The 13,931-nt window shown below is 31.7% G+C and overlaps 1 long non-coding RNA gene across 1 annotated transcript; it reads left to right on the forward strand.

The window, feature by feature from the left end:
• Positions 1-1,634: 1,634 nt before the first annotated feature.
• LOC127700029 (uncharacterized) lies at positions 1,635-5,063 on the forward strand. The gene is made up of 3 exons (XR_007981402.1): positions 1,635-1,740; positions 2,773-3,081; positions 4,802-5,063. It is a non-coding gene; the product is annotated as an uncharacterized LOC127700029 (long non-coding RNA).
• Positions 5,064-13,931: the final 8,868 nt, after the last annotated feature.

Here is a 13,931-nt window from a genome sequence, read left to right on the forward strand (position 1 = left end):
TCTTTCCGTTTGGCATGTGACAAAACTTTTTGTCAGAGTACAAAATTAAGTATGAAACAGTACGATTGTCAAATTGGTTCCCAGGACTGGATTTTAGGATGGCAATTATTCCCTTTTCATAAACAACAGACGGATAAATTATATGATAGGGAACTGTCTCTTGTAAAAGGAGAAATATGGTCATCAACCAAATTACAAAGAGACAGCCGATTGACTCAAATATTTGTGAAATGAATTTATAGTTTTTCTGTCAGATTGAATACTATCTTCGAAAAAAGGAAACAATTAAACGACACAGTGCATCGGAATAATATTAGCATTATTACAATGGGGTATTTCCAAAATGAACAACCGCATTCTGTAATTCAAGTATTACTTTTCGTGAACTGTTCCAAATTTCACTATTCTGATAATATAAACACCATAATATAATAAATAAGAAGATTTAGTATGATTGCCAATGAGACAACTCTCCTCCAGAGACCAAATGACAAAGAAGTTAACACCTTTAGGTCACCGTACGGCCTTCAACAATGAGCAAATCCCATAACGCATAGCAAGCCATGTCTTTATTAAACATTCTAATAATCCAATCCAGAAAAATTCTATCTTAGAACTACAGGACGTTAGTTGCTGTCTCTTATATTTGATTTTCTTTTATTGTTATTACTATTACATAATAGAAATCATTTCGGATCATTTAGTTAAAGTTTGGATGAGGTTATTGTAGTAGAGATTTTTGAAAAAAAAGTTACGACAATAACGGACGCCGTGTGAGGGTATTTTTGTTCCATAAATCCTATATTTATATGAAAAAATCATTCATTAAAAAATTTCAAGATTCGTGATATCATATCCTCATTAAGTACAAGTTTTTATCTTTTGGTCCTTCCGAAATCTATGTAGGATATAAACTCATCATAGATACCAGGATTAAAATGGTGTACGCCTGATGCGTGTATCGTCTTCAAGAGACTCATCAGTGACGCTGGAATCCAACGTTTAAAGGCCAAATTACGAAGTGAAGGAGCATTGCGGACACACAATTTTGCCAAATCTTGAAATGATGAACGAACAACATAAGGGATTAATAACAGCATGATTTCTCAAAGAATTGAAATATTCCCTTTTTTTTCTTAGATATGAAATTAAGGAAAAAAGCATTTTCATGATTATAGCTGAGGATTGTTTTGTTGACTTTACTCAATTGATATCGAGAAAAGTTTTAAAATAATTTCTAACCTAACTGTGTCGTTCAAGGTAAATATATTAGATATGTTAAGCTCATGAAATCATTCATGCAAAAACGCTTATTTCAAAATGTAAAGGTTTTGACTGTTTAAGCTATTACATCGGAAGCCAAGTCTGAGATGTTTACGCATTACTTCAGAAAGCATATAACAATACAGATATTTAACAGTCTGTGGATTTGACTGAAACAGTAAGGTCAGCTTCTTTAATAACCAATCCTACCAACAGGTAGGGTACATTCGCTCGAAGACTAAATAACGAACTAAGTAAGTATTTATTTAGAAATATTAAGAAATCATTTAACCATGTCTTTGGGTGATATCACATTCTAACCATGTTACAAGTCTAATATTTTACATGTTTTATCTTGTGTTTTAGACCAAAGATCTCCTAATTTCTTTTTACACATGAAAGGATCAACAGTACCTCTCTGTATGAATTTAAATCCAAATGAAACTGGAAGATATCAGTTCTTATACAGTCCAAAAAGTAAGAAAGTTCAAATGTTTAAAAAATCTAAACTATTTAAGTAGAATTGGATTGCCCAAATAAAAAACACCTAAAGAGTAGTGTCATCTATCACCAATACGAATATATCTCAAAACCTGTAAAATTAGAATTATATTGAATACAGATCGACAAAACACCTTATTGTTTTGTCCGTCTGTACTGGATATCAAACATACATGCTTGTATGACAGAAATAGTTCAATTGCTGCAGATTCCCAAATAACGACAAGGTCGATTATGAAGTATGACAGTGTGAAATATGTTTATTGACCATTTGCAGACATTAGTATTACAACTTGAATTTTTCGGTGTACAGAAGCTATGCCGATATCGAGTGATTGTGACAGATTGTTAAACCTTGATAAGCAGCAATTTCAAAACAATATAGTTATTTCCAATTAAATTGGAACCTACAGTTTGTCAACTACATTCAATTTAAAAAACGGACACGCCATTTGCAGTCGTGTATAAAGTGTGATAGGTAAATAATTGATTGAACATAAATGCTTTTAAACTAAACGGACCGGATACATGGGATTGCAGTTTTTTTATAAATCCCCCCTAAAAAAACAATGAGGACAAAATATTGAGACCTCATATACCGTTAATAGACAGTTGGGTCAATACGATGCGCAATTTATTTTTATGTAGATGGTAATATTATCATTTTCTTGAATTCCTCGGCCAAAGTTGTAAACTAGGATATGAATGATGGCTAGGTTTGAGGCTAAAACATTTTTGCACATACATTAAATTTTCAGGGTACGAAATGTGATTGATTTTTTTAGTAATTTAGCATACATCGGCGGGGGATTGGTTCCGGAGGTTGGAACCCCCCATTTTTTCCTAAAGATCAATGCTTTTGAATGGGGACATATGTTGGAACCTCTCTCCCCCCTTTATCCTGGGTTGGACCCCCCTTTTAAAAATGGCTGGATACGCCCCTGAAACTGGTTAAAACTGCTTGAAAATTCAACTTTAAGTTACTAATAGAATAACTTTTAATTTCAGAGCCACACAAATCCCTTCATGTAATCTTTGAAAAACAAATGATTCAGAAGAAGAATAGGGATTACATAAAAGCCGTGAGGTTAAGGGAAGGAACGGAAACACAGTTTATGGATTCTAAGATTTTAAATGTATCGACTGCTACTTTGAATTCGACGAAACTATGGAAGGAGATCAACAACAGGAGAACAAACGATTTTTCGCTATATAATCTTACGACTGTTATCTCCCCTTCTAAAGACCCGTTATTTGGTTTACAGCTGCATCTTTATATAAAACAAAGCAACAACGCTTATGCTACTGGACCATTAAGTAAGCATTATTTGAATAACAGAAACAGCAATTATCATTAATCGTTGGTTCCATTATAGAAATACAAGGACTGACAAATAACAAGTATTCGAATGCTGGAAAACTTTCGTTATGCGGAAAATTACTCTTTTTTAATGTTAGAAACATTGCTCTTTGATGGTTGATTCATTGGAATTTTTCAATTTTTCAAATTAGTGTTTAGCCGTACTGATATGAAATATAAGTTTAAAATAGGCAGACAACTAGCTTTGGTATCGTTGAAATTTTGTTATACATGCAGCAACACTATATTTACGGTAGATATAAAACCTTTATTACACTTCAGTTCCTTGCCTTCAAGGGTTAGGCGTGAACCAGTTAAACAAGTTTCAATAATACACATTCGAAATCCAGTATCAACAAGTAAAACAGAACAAATGGTTGACATTAGTATATATCAAAAAGACCATAACTTGGTGACGTAATATGTCTATGTCAAAGGCCTAAAATGCAAGGTTGAACACATTATATTTATTACAGTTCATAAGCTATTTTTTTCTTTCTGTGGATTTAAAAGCGGAAATATTGGACGCAATATATGATCCAAAATTCACTTATCCGAAATCAAAAGGTTCCTTTACTTCTATTGAATTCCTAGACACATATTTCTTCATCAAGGATTGCGGCCAAAGTAAATTAGACAAAAAAACTGTTAAATTTGTGGAAAAAAATTGGACCTAAACTCATTAAAAACAGAAATAATGCATAGTTAATGGGGATAACTACTTTATAGAATGGTTATTTTAAATGCGGTAAAACAAAATACTTTCTTTTAGTAATATTATCACAACTATTGATATGTTCTGAAGTAATTAAACCTGTTTAAAACAAGATTGTGTCCATAGTACACGGATGCCCCACTCGCACTATCATTTTCTATGTTCAGTGGACCGTGAAATTGGGGTCAAAACTCTAATTTGGCATTAAAATTAGAAATATCATAGCATAGGGAACTAAGTTTCAAGTTGATTGGACTTCAACTTCATCAAAAACTACCTTGACCAAAAACTTTAACCAAAAACTTTAACCTGAAGCGGGACAGGCGGACGGACGAACGAACGGAAGAAAGAACGAACGGACGCACAGACCGAAAAACATAATGCCCGTAAATAGGGCATAAACATGTTAAAATCTTAGGGCCAATTTAAGCCCTTCGAAAAGGTAAAACAACTCATCAAAGATACCAGCTAATAGTTTGATACGCAAGACGCGCGTTTTGTCTACATAAGACTTACCAGGGGAGCTGAATTCAAAACAGCCAAAAGGCTGAAACTGTCATTTAGCCACTGTCTGGAAAAAAAAAACTTTTATCTTTGTTAATATAAAAATAAGGAAATGTGGTATGATTGCCAATGAGACAACTATCCACCAAAGTTCAAATGAAGTGGATGTAAGCAATTATAGGCAACCGTACGGCCTTCAACAATGAGAAAACCCATACCGTATGGTCGGTTATTAAAGGCCCCGACATGAAAAATATGAAGTAGTTCAATTGAGAAAACTAACGGACTAATTTATAACAAAACAATTTACAAAATGTTAAGTTCGTATTCGTTTCTTAAATGTGTGTCTTTACATTTATTGTTTAATGCAGTTATTTCATCAATGCTTTTAGTTTCAAATAATCATTATTCCCAATCATTTTGTTAACCTTATCATTTTTCTTTTTTTATATTCATAGGTTGGTTTGTTGGAATGAGAATAAAAAACTTTGGGCTTGAAATAGTTGTGCAACCGAATGTAGGAAAACAGTTTACCATCAGAAATTTTAGACTACTTAAATCTACGTCTGTATCTTCATTTTTAACAGACTCATGTTGGTATATAATCAACCCCGAAAAGGAATTTCCACTTTGGGAAAGATTATTTCAGCAAAAAGATGTCGAAACATGGCCATAATTATACGAAATCAATATGATGCTTTTTAAAAGTTCAGTTGCATTTGATTTTTAGAAAAAAATTAATTTAATAGAAATCAGTGTTAAATGTTACTTTAAAATAAAAAGCATGATATATATGAAATAAACCATTATAATATTATACCACGCATCAAAGGAGGGGAGAATATTTGTTTTACTCCTGTCTGTCCGTCCGTTCGTTTGTCCGTCTGTTCGTATGTCCCATTAAATTTATGAACTATTTGTGTAGAAAACTACAAATATTAGCTACAAGGCTTGAAAAATTTTACTGTGTAATGCGTTTCAGGTTCATCATACTTTTAACTTCCTGTTTACTGAATACATAAAGCGAGGATATTATCAGTTGCCAATGGCTCACAATTCTACTTGCTTTCAATATTTAGGTACATTTGCAAAAGTGGGAGTGCACTTTAATTAAGGCTCGTGAAATTGATACAAATAAAACAATTATTTACATGGAGTCAAATGTGCTACATATTGAAGTCGCAGTTTCAAACATATTTACATTGTTAATTCCCATTTAGTAGAAATTTAGGGCTGTCACTGAATAACTTTTTGATAGCACTTGTTAGATAATATGATAGTCACTATTCCAACATTTCATTGTCATAAGGATTTAAAGAAAAGAAAATGAATTTACAAAATAAAAGTTAACGTTATATCAGCATGGCGTTTAGTTTATTCTTTAACCGCCATTTTCACGGCTTATGTGTTCGTGCAATGTGTTTCTTTTCATAATTTGACTTGTGATACTTTGGCAGTTTTGGAATTGACATTTAATTTTCTCTTTTTGTGCGGTAACCACAAGTTAACTTTTCTGTCAACTTCAAAGTCAATTTTCAAGTCTTTACATATATCTAACAAGTGAACGATACAGGTCACTTAAATTCCTTGCTTATAACAATATCATAGAATCATAAATTTCGAGTTGTATAATAACTTGCAAAAGGAAAAAAATATAATCTACATGTCGTCAGCATGGATATCAATTCCATTGGACTTATACACTAATAAAAATTGTGTTAACCCTATTAGAACTATTATCTACGATAACTCTCTTCGTTTTCCTTGTTGTCCAATTCACTAGGCAATATTATCTTCGGTATATACCTTTTAATTCGATATGAAAGAGACCCTGTTGCAAAGATAAATACTCTTCAGGTTGATTTAAGTAACTCATATCAAACTCATTAGAAATTAAGCGACCACCTTTAAATATTGCTTTTTTAATGTTATAAATTACCAAACATCATATTCACTTTACATATCTGTATTTGTCAATTTAAATGTATAAATATTTTTTGATTAATATTGGTGGATGATGCATACATTGTTAGAGGTATTATGCTTGTCGAATCATCTAGTCGTATCCCGTGTGCTATGTAAAATATCTAGTCTGGTCATTCCAAGATTATATATTATCTTTATAATCATTTAAAGGACTCCCTTCTTTAATTGAAATTGAGATCGGTTCAGAAAACGAGAATTTACGTAAAATGTTCATCACATGACTTCGATTGACTTCGGATTTTCTAAAATGAAAAACTACAGTTGTTCACAATTTTAAGTACTACATTAGATCTTTATTATAGAGATACAATTCCAGTGATTTGCAATACAAAAAAACGTACATACACAAAAGAGCAGAATAAGTGGAAGTCAATATAAAATTAAAAAATAAAACTCTGGAGAAGCAACAACAAGTAAATTATCACTTGAACCTGCTGATTGATTTAATGCAAATTCGTATGTTCCATTCTATGTAATAAGATCAATAAATATAAACAGATAGCGCCTTCGAAGAGGTCTTCGCTTTTTTGTACAAAAAAACAAATTAATCAATTAATAAAGTAAACTTTTTAAACGACTAAAATAATTTACGTAGATATTGTTTCACACGTTGATGTCAGCCACATGATTGATTATTGTTTCGCTTCGCTCATTGCCTCTGGTAGATTATATGTCATTATCCTTTTACAAAGTGTCATTGTTGACCTTTGTGGTTTTAAATTAATTCGTCATTACTTATGTTTACATTACAATCAGGAATAAAGAACGAAAAAGCTAACACTTCTTGGAAGTCTTATAATATAACATTTTAGGAAAATTGGGAGCAATTAATCACGTTGAAAGTCAAAAGAATTAGAAAAACTACCGTTAAATACTTCTACACATATCTTTCTAAACAAGTCATTTTACCACATTGTGATGGCGGCATTTCACTATCTTTATCGCCGTCTTTCTCATTTGAAATGGGGGGAAAACCAACTGGGTTTGCAACAATGATAATGCCATTGTCAAAGAGAACTGTCCACACAAAAGAAGATAAGGAAACCTTTTTCCTCCAAAATCAGGGAGGGAATTCGTCAGAAAAAAAGATAGTTCTTGGAAATCGGTGATAAACAGCTTTCGGTGATGTTACAATCATGAAAAATATATGCATAACAAAAATATCGATCTTAAATGTAAATTCAAAAAGGGGAAGTCCATCAAAAATGAAACAAATAAAAAAATTGAAGGGTTCGTGTGCTTGTTTTCAAGATATTAGCCTTTGAAAATTTGGCTGGAAGTGATTCTCTCTAGACTTTTGATACATTTAAAATATGCACATTTTTACTATCAAAAACTATGAAATTATAAAAAAGATTTTATAAGATTTTCAAATATGGCTTTTTAAACTATATGTTATAAAAATATGAAAAGAAAAGTAGGGGTTTGTGGTCAAAACTTTTTAATGGCACTACATGGATAAAACCAGAGGATTCCGAATATCTGGCAAAAATTCACAAACAACAGGAGCGAATATCCTTAATTCAAAAAAAAAACTACAGACACGTCTTTATACATATGTCTGAAGGTTGTGGGTATAGATCAACCAGTACAGCACAATGCATGTATATAGTTTAATATCATATTAAGTGCAATAATTGCATATTATTTAAAGAGGAAGAAATCGATTTGCATTAATATTTTTTCTATCATAACAATTGTAATTATCTTTAAGCGGTGTTTGAAATAAAGTTGAAGTAGTCCCTGCTGAAATTTTACTGGCGTTATCGTGTGCTGATTGACCGTTACTGTGTCACAGATGAACACGGATATGTTCCAGTTCTTCGATTAAGACTTATTTACACCATATATGTACTTACAATGTGCATTTGAAACAGGACGGATAACAAATGAGTAGCGTGATATGCTTACCCTTCCAGAGCGCATGATATCACCCCAGGTTTTGGTGGAGTTGCTGTTTTGTGTGTCTGTGTGTGTGTGTCTTCTTCCAGTTTGTTATGTTATGTTTTGTTTTGAAGAGTGTTGTTTATTGGTTTTGTTCTCCATTTAGTATCTGCCTACCTTTTTTCAGCAGATTAAAGGACTCAAACAATGCACATGAATTTTCAATTTTCAATTTTAAGACTTTCTATACATTGCACAATATGTGTAAATATCAACTACAAATTTATGCTAAATGTAAGACATGATCATCGTTTATATATGTAAGTTGAGATAGGTTTTAATAAATAACATGGCCTTGATAATACAAATGAAAATGCAAAACTGAACAGATGTGTCAAACGTGAAAGTACAGCTAGAGTATACCTTAATTTGGTTTAAACAAATTATGAAACGATACTTGAGGCAGTCCCAATATTCAGTCTTGAAATGATTGCAACTATTACTTTTTTTAGAATGTATGATTTTGATTTGAATATAATATCTATTTACTACATGCACTCTGTAACTGTTTTATATGTTTTAATGGTACATGTACACTGAACTATCATGACTATATGATTGTGAACTGACTATGTGTTAATATGTTGTATGTTTGCTTTTTTTCTCTTATTATTATTTGTTTACTTGTATTGTATATGAAGGCCTCAGGGAAGATTAGTACTAAAGTAACTAAATGTGTCTAACCCTCTTTAAATAAAGAATTTATTATTATTATTATTATTATTATTATTATTATTATTATCATTATTATTGATATTTCATAGAATATCAATCGGTACCTGGCTTAATGAACTATATTTTGGCGCCAACGGAATTGTTTTTTTTTCCTCCAATATTTTTTAAGATATACAATTTCTTTAATCATTGAATTAAGAACTGAATGAGTGATAACACAACGTAATGTTCTCACGTATTTAAACAATGAAGGGGATTTATGTTTTCGTTTTTACATATTATGCTAATCAGATGTATTAAGTCCGGGAACGTTGGATATTTACTCTTCATTGTTTTGTAAACACAACGTTGTTATAAAAGAGAAAAACTATTATGAAATAAGTACTGTTGTAAAAAGTTGATAATGCACAGACGTATCATCATGTTTGGTACTAAAGTTTCTAAAGTATATCTCAACCTATTGTACTTGCTGTTGGTGCTATTTGAGAAACAAGTATTTTCACAGGTATGTTTTGCTTCTATCATATATCATTCTACCAAACAGTATATTTCTTTCGTTTTTGCATAAAACTATCTGGTATTTATCATTAAACAGTCTACTTTTGTGTGTAGCTGTTGCTTTCAACTTCCTTTACTTTTCTGCTGACGACAAATTATATTTACGTTGACATTAATTAGCTCTTCTTTTTTCCTTGTCGACTTTTTCCTTAATTTTTCGAAGAAATATTTGATGCGGAGATAAAAACAACCTGGCATGTACCACTTGCGTAGCCAAAATCTTGTCGTCTTTATGCAGTTTTTCACTAGATATTAACTGCAAAGAGTAACACAACAATTGACATTAGTTAAACAGAAACTGTTGATCAAACAATAACATCCCAGTTTTGTTTTAAAGGGCGTTGTGTTGCTTTTCATTCAGTTTTCAGTATTATAATTTAACTTATTTATTATTTGATCCACCTGATGACAATCTTGTCTATCTTTCAGTCAAGCATAGGATAAAAATTGATTTGCGCTGATTGTGGATGATATTCTTGATGTCTTATGATTTGATTATATCTACAATGATAAGATGTGTCATTTGATATCACTTATCAAGGTACTTCAGTAGGAACTTCATGGCGGATTTCACTAGTAAAACAGGAATTAAAAGCACTACTCGAGCACCTCAGGTTTTCGTGGTGGTTGTGTTGTTCAATATTTAGTTTTCAGTGTTACCTAGGTGGACAGCTGTGTTGAATTTTGACAACGGTATAGTACGTTTCAATTGGAGTTTATTTGTTTTACAATTGCACGCTTTGTATCTTTTCAATCTTTTAATCTTGTATAAAACCATTTGTAATATCAAAATGCAAAATGGCAAATAAGTTTAGATGGTGAAGTTCCCTTGGCACCATCACCTTATGGTGTTAATTTATCTCAGCTTGTTCGATTCACTCATGTAAGTAACTACTTTTTTATTTTAACGAAAGTCTCTGTATTACTGAAAAAAATTATTACACCAGAGTTTTCAATCATCGGTACAAGGACATCATTCGTAAATATAGAAACGTGCAAACATCTTTTTCGTTCAGGTATTTCCCATCCCATCTTTTATAGTAATATTCTATATAAAGCACAAACAATATCGTCATTCACCTCAAAAGCTGACCAGAGCTTTAAATAGACTTATTCAGGAGGGATATAGTTACGATATCATGTTCAAGTCATTAAATATTGCATTGTTTGGAATTAATATTGATTCACTAATAGGCTTTTTGCATCGGAAATAAACATTTTTATTCTAAAATCAGCTGTTGGTATGATACTGGTTATGTTCTTCTCGAATGATTTATGAAGGCATGATACTAAACCGCTAACGGGAGGGATTGTGCTTGATTTTCATATGATGAAGACATGATCTTTTGGTCAGTTTAATTGAGATCTAGAGCTGACATGTCAGTAACTGCTTGTAGTCCTTTGTTATCTTTTGTTGATCATTGTCAGTTTGCTTAGTTTCTTCTGTTACCTATTTTAACATTGGATTGAAACTTCTTTTATACAGAGGTTTACTGTGCGTATTATTGTGTGTTTGTTTGTTCGAATTGGCTAGGGGTGGGTGGGAGGGTTAAGATCTCACAAAACGTGTTTAACCGGCCTCGTTTTTGCGCCTGTCCCTAGTCTGGAACCTCTAGTCTTTGGTAGTTGCTAACAATTTTGTTAGAAATCAACTTTTGCGATTAAATCAGTGTTTATATTGAACAGATTGAAAATATATTATTGATATTGAATAAATACAACTTCACATGCAGTTTTGAGAGTTGATGCATGTATTTTCATCCACTTAGAAGATAATATTTTACTCAGGTAAATTAATCAATGAGTAATGGATTTCTCTTAGAAGAAATTTAAAGGTCCCAGTGAATGAACTACACAGAGAACAATAGCTATTGTATTTATTTAATGGGACAATGGAACTGACAAAATTTTAAATACCTTGACCAAGAGGAGATGACTTTATGGAAATAATTTATTTGGTTGGCAATAATTCCACACATAATTAACTAAGCAGAATAACACATTTAGAACATAAGCGTCTGTTCTTTTCTTAAAAAATTATGCATAAATGATCATGAATGAAAGTGAAATATATGAATATGAAAACGTGCCTTTTTTCTTCCAAAAGGTTTAGTATTATTGAGCCTCGCTATACAGTTTAATGGTATTTGCAATATTTCAACCTTTTTCTACTGTACACACGAACACGGGATCGTTCTCGATGATAGGAAACATCTATATTTGAGGCATATTTTATTTTATGACAGGGTACATTATATATGAAACTGTGTTCGACCAGTTTTGTCGAGGGGAGGAAGTGATATACACGAAATGGTAGCAAAGTTTTGTACCAAAAACTTTACTGTACAATCGAATTATAGTGTACTGCAATAAAAATAGCAATGCACAGTTTGTATATCTACATATCATATAATGTTTTTGTATCTGTTTGTTGCTGTCATCTAAATACCCCATTCTCCATAAAATTTAGACCTATTTCATTGTTTTCCTATTGACTCCGTCGTGTTGCATGTATACCTATTTATTCGATCAAACCACGTGTATCGTTAAATATAAAAACAAGAAGATGTGGTATGATATCAGACTGAGCAGATAAAATCCGATGATGTTACCGTGGGTCAAGAATGTTATTATATATGTTTTATAACGAAACATGTATACCAAAAAGGAAGGCATGAAGTTTGACATGTACATGTATGAATTTAGGTTAGGACTCACCAATCAGCAAATGAAATAATTGATGACGAGGTTACAAACTTCAACATACGTGTAATGTTGAGTCAATTAAAACGTTCTGATAAAAACTAGATGTGTGATGTAACAATGAACATTTAAGCATGTCGTTTGAGCTTTCGCTATTCCTTGCTTCAGTATATATCAAGGAATAAAAAGTTCACGTTTCATTTCTTTCCAGACATTAAAACCAGAGATAAAGTCGATGCACATTTCATCAGATATCTACTTTAGATTTGCTACAACAGTAGTGGAGACCAAAATCCTCAACGTAAATCAAGAAGCATCAGAGATAATGTTTGATATGACTCTACCAGATTCAGCTTTTATAACAGGCTTTACAATGTAAGACCATAATGTTTCACTGTAATTATTGATTACCTTAGATAGGAATGTAAATGAATGATCCATTGTTATCCTAAGAAAAGTACACAGTATTATGACAATTATTACATTTATGCACCGAAATGTATTATATACGATATAATCTCAAAGCGTTTCTCCTTAAAAACTTATTATCAGTTTAAAGTAGTTTTGAGACAGAACATATATCCCATAACGGTCAATCGATCAATCAAAAGATGATAACATCCTTAAAACTTTCGAAGAGATGAATTAAACAGAAATCCTGTTTCACTAAAATTATAATAAGAAACAGCACGTCACTAAAAATAGAGGAATAATGAAATAATATATTTTTGCGAAAAAATCATAATTCCAAAAGCCGCACCAACCTGTCGACTACCGATATTTATCTACTAGACACGATGATATAACAAAATCTAGATTAATGTGTACAGCATGAATAACTCACAACTAACGCTTTCATCTTTAACGATTGAACATTTCGTCATTGAAACATTGGGATATTAAATCATTTCAATATTAACAGGTATCAAGTAATAAGACGATATGTTAAATACTAAAGGTCTTTTGTGCCGTATCAAAAAATTGCTCTTACGTTTGATGGCATTTCCGGAGTTTCTGGTACCGTGAGACTTCAAAACATAGAAAACATTGAAATGGCTGACCCGGACGTGAAAATCTCGTAATGCATATACCATTTCTGTCCTTACTTAGTTTTCTTCGAATAAGTGTTTTGTCATTCGACGACTACCCGGCTATCACACAAACCGAAGCTTTATTTAATTAGCCCTCCAATTTTAGAGACGTACTGATACTTATTCTAATTTCATCGATTCAAGGTTTTTGCTAATGTCATCTGTGCAATTTATAACTATTAATACGTTCCTGATATTGTTTCTCACTTTCCTTTTTTATAAGTTCGCCGAATGCTACAGATTATAATATTCTCACCCGATATTTCAAATGGATAAAAATGACAGCTCCAAAAATCGTGGAGCATAAAATGTTAACTCGTCTGGAGTGCATAAGTTCAACCAATTTAAAGTTACGTTTTTTATTGAATAATATTTGAATTTTCCTCTATATTCGTCGACTATTGTGTTGTCTGGCGTTATTAAGATATATCTTTTGAATTTCCTCTTAATGTTAAGCTTATTATCTGAAAGGAATAGATAAGGTATGTCGTGCTAAATATTTGAGGCATTTAATTACTGGTTAACAACAAAAAAGATATACATGTAATCTATCATATACTAGAACAAGCTATGTATGACATAAAATGTAAAATAACTAATTACACTATTGAAAAATGATGCAATAATTCCT

This window comes from Mytilus californianus, unplaced genomic scaffold, assembly GCF_021869535.1.
Source record: "Mytilus californianus isolate M0D057914Y unplaced genomic scaffold, xbMytCali1.0.p SCAF_47, whole genome shotgun sequence".
Taxonomy (NCBI): Eukaryota; Metazoa; Mollusca; class Bivalvia; order Mytilida; family Mytilidae; genus Mytilus; species Mytilus californianus.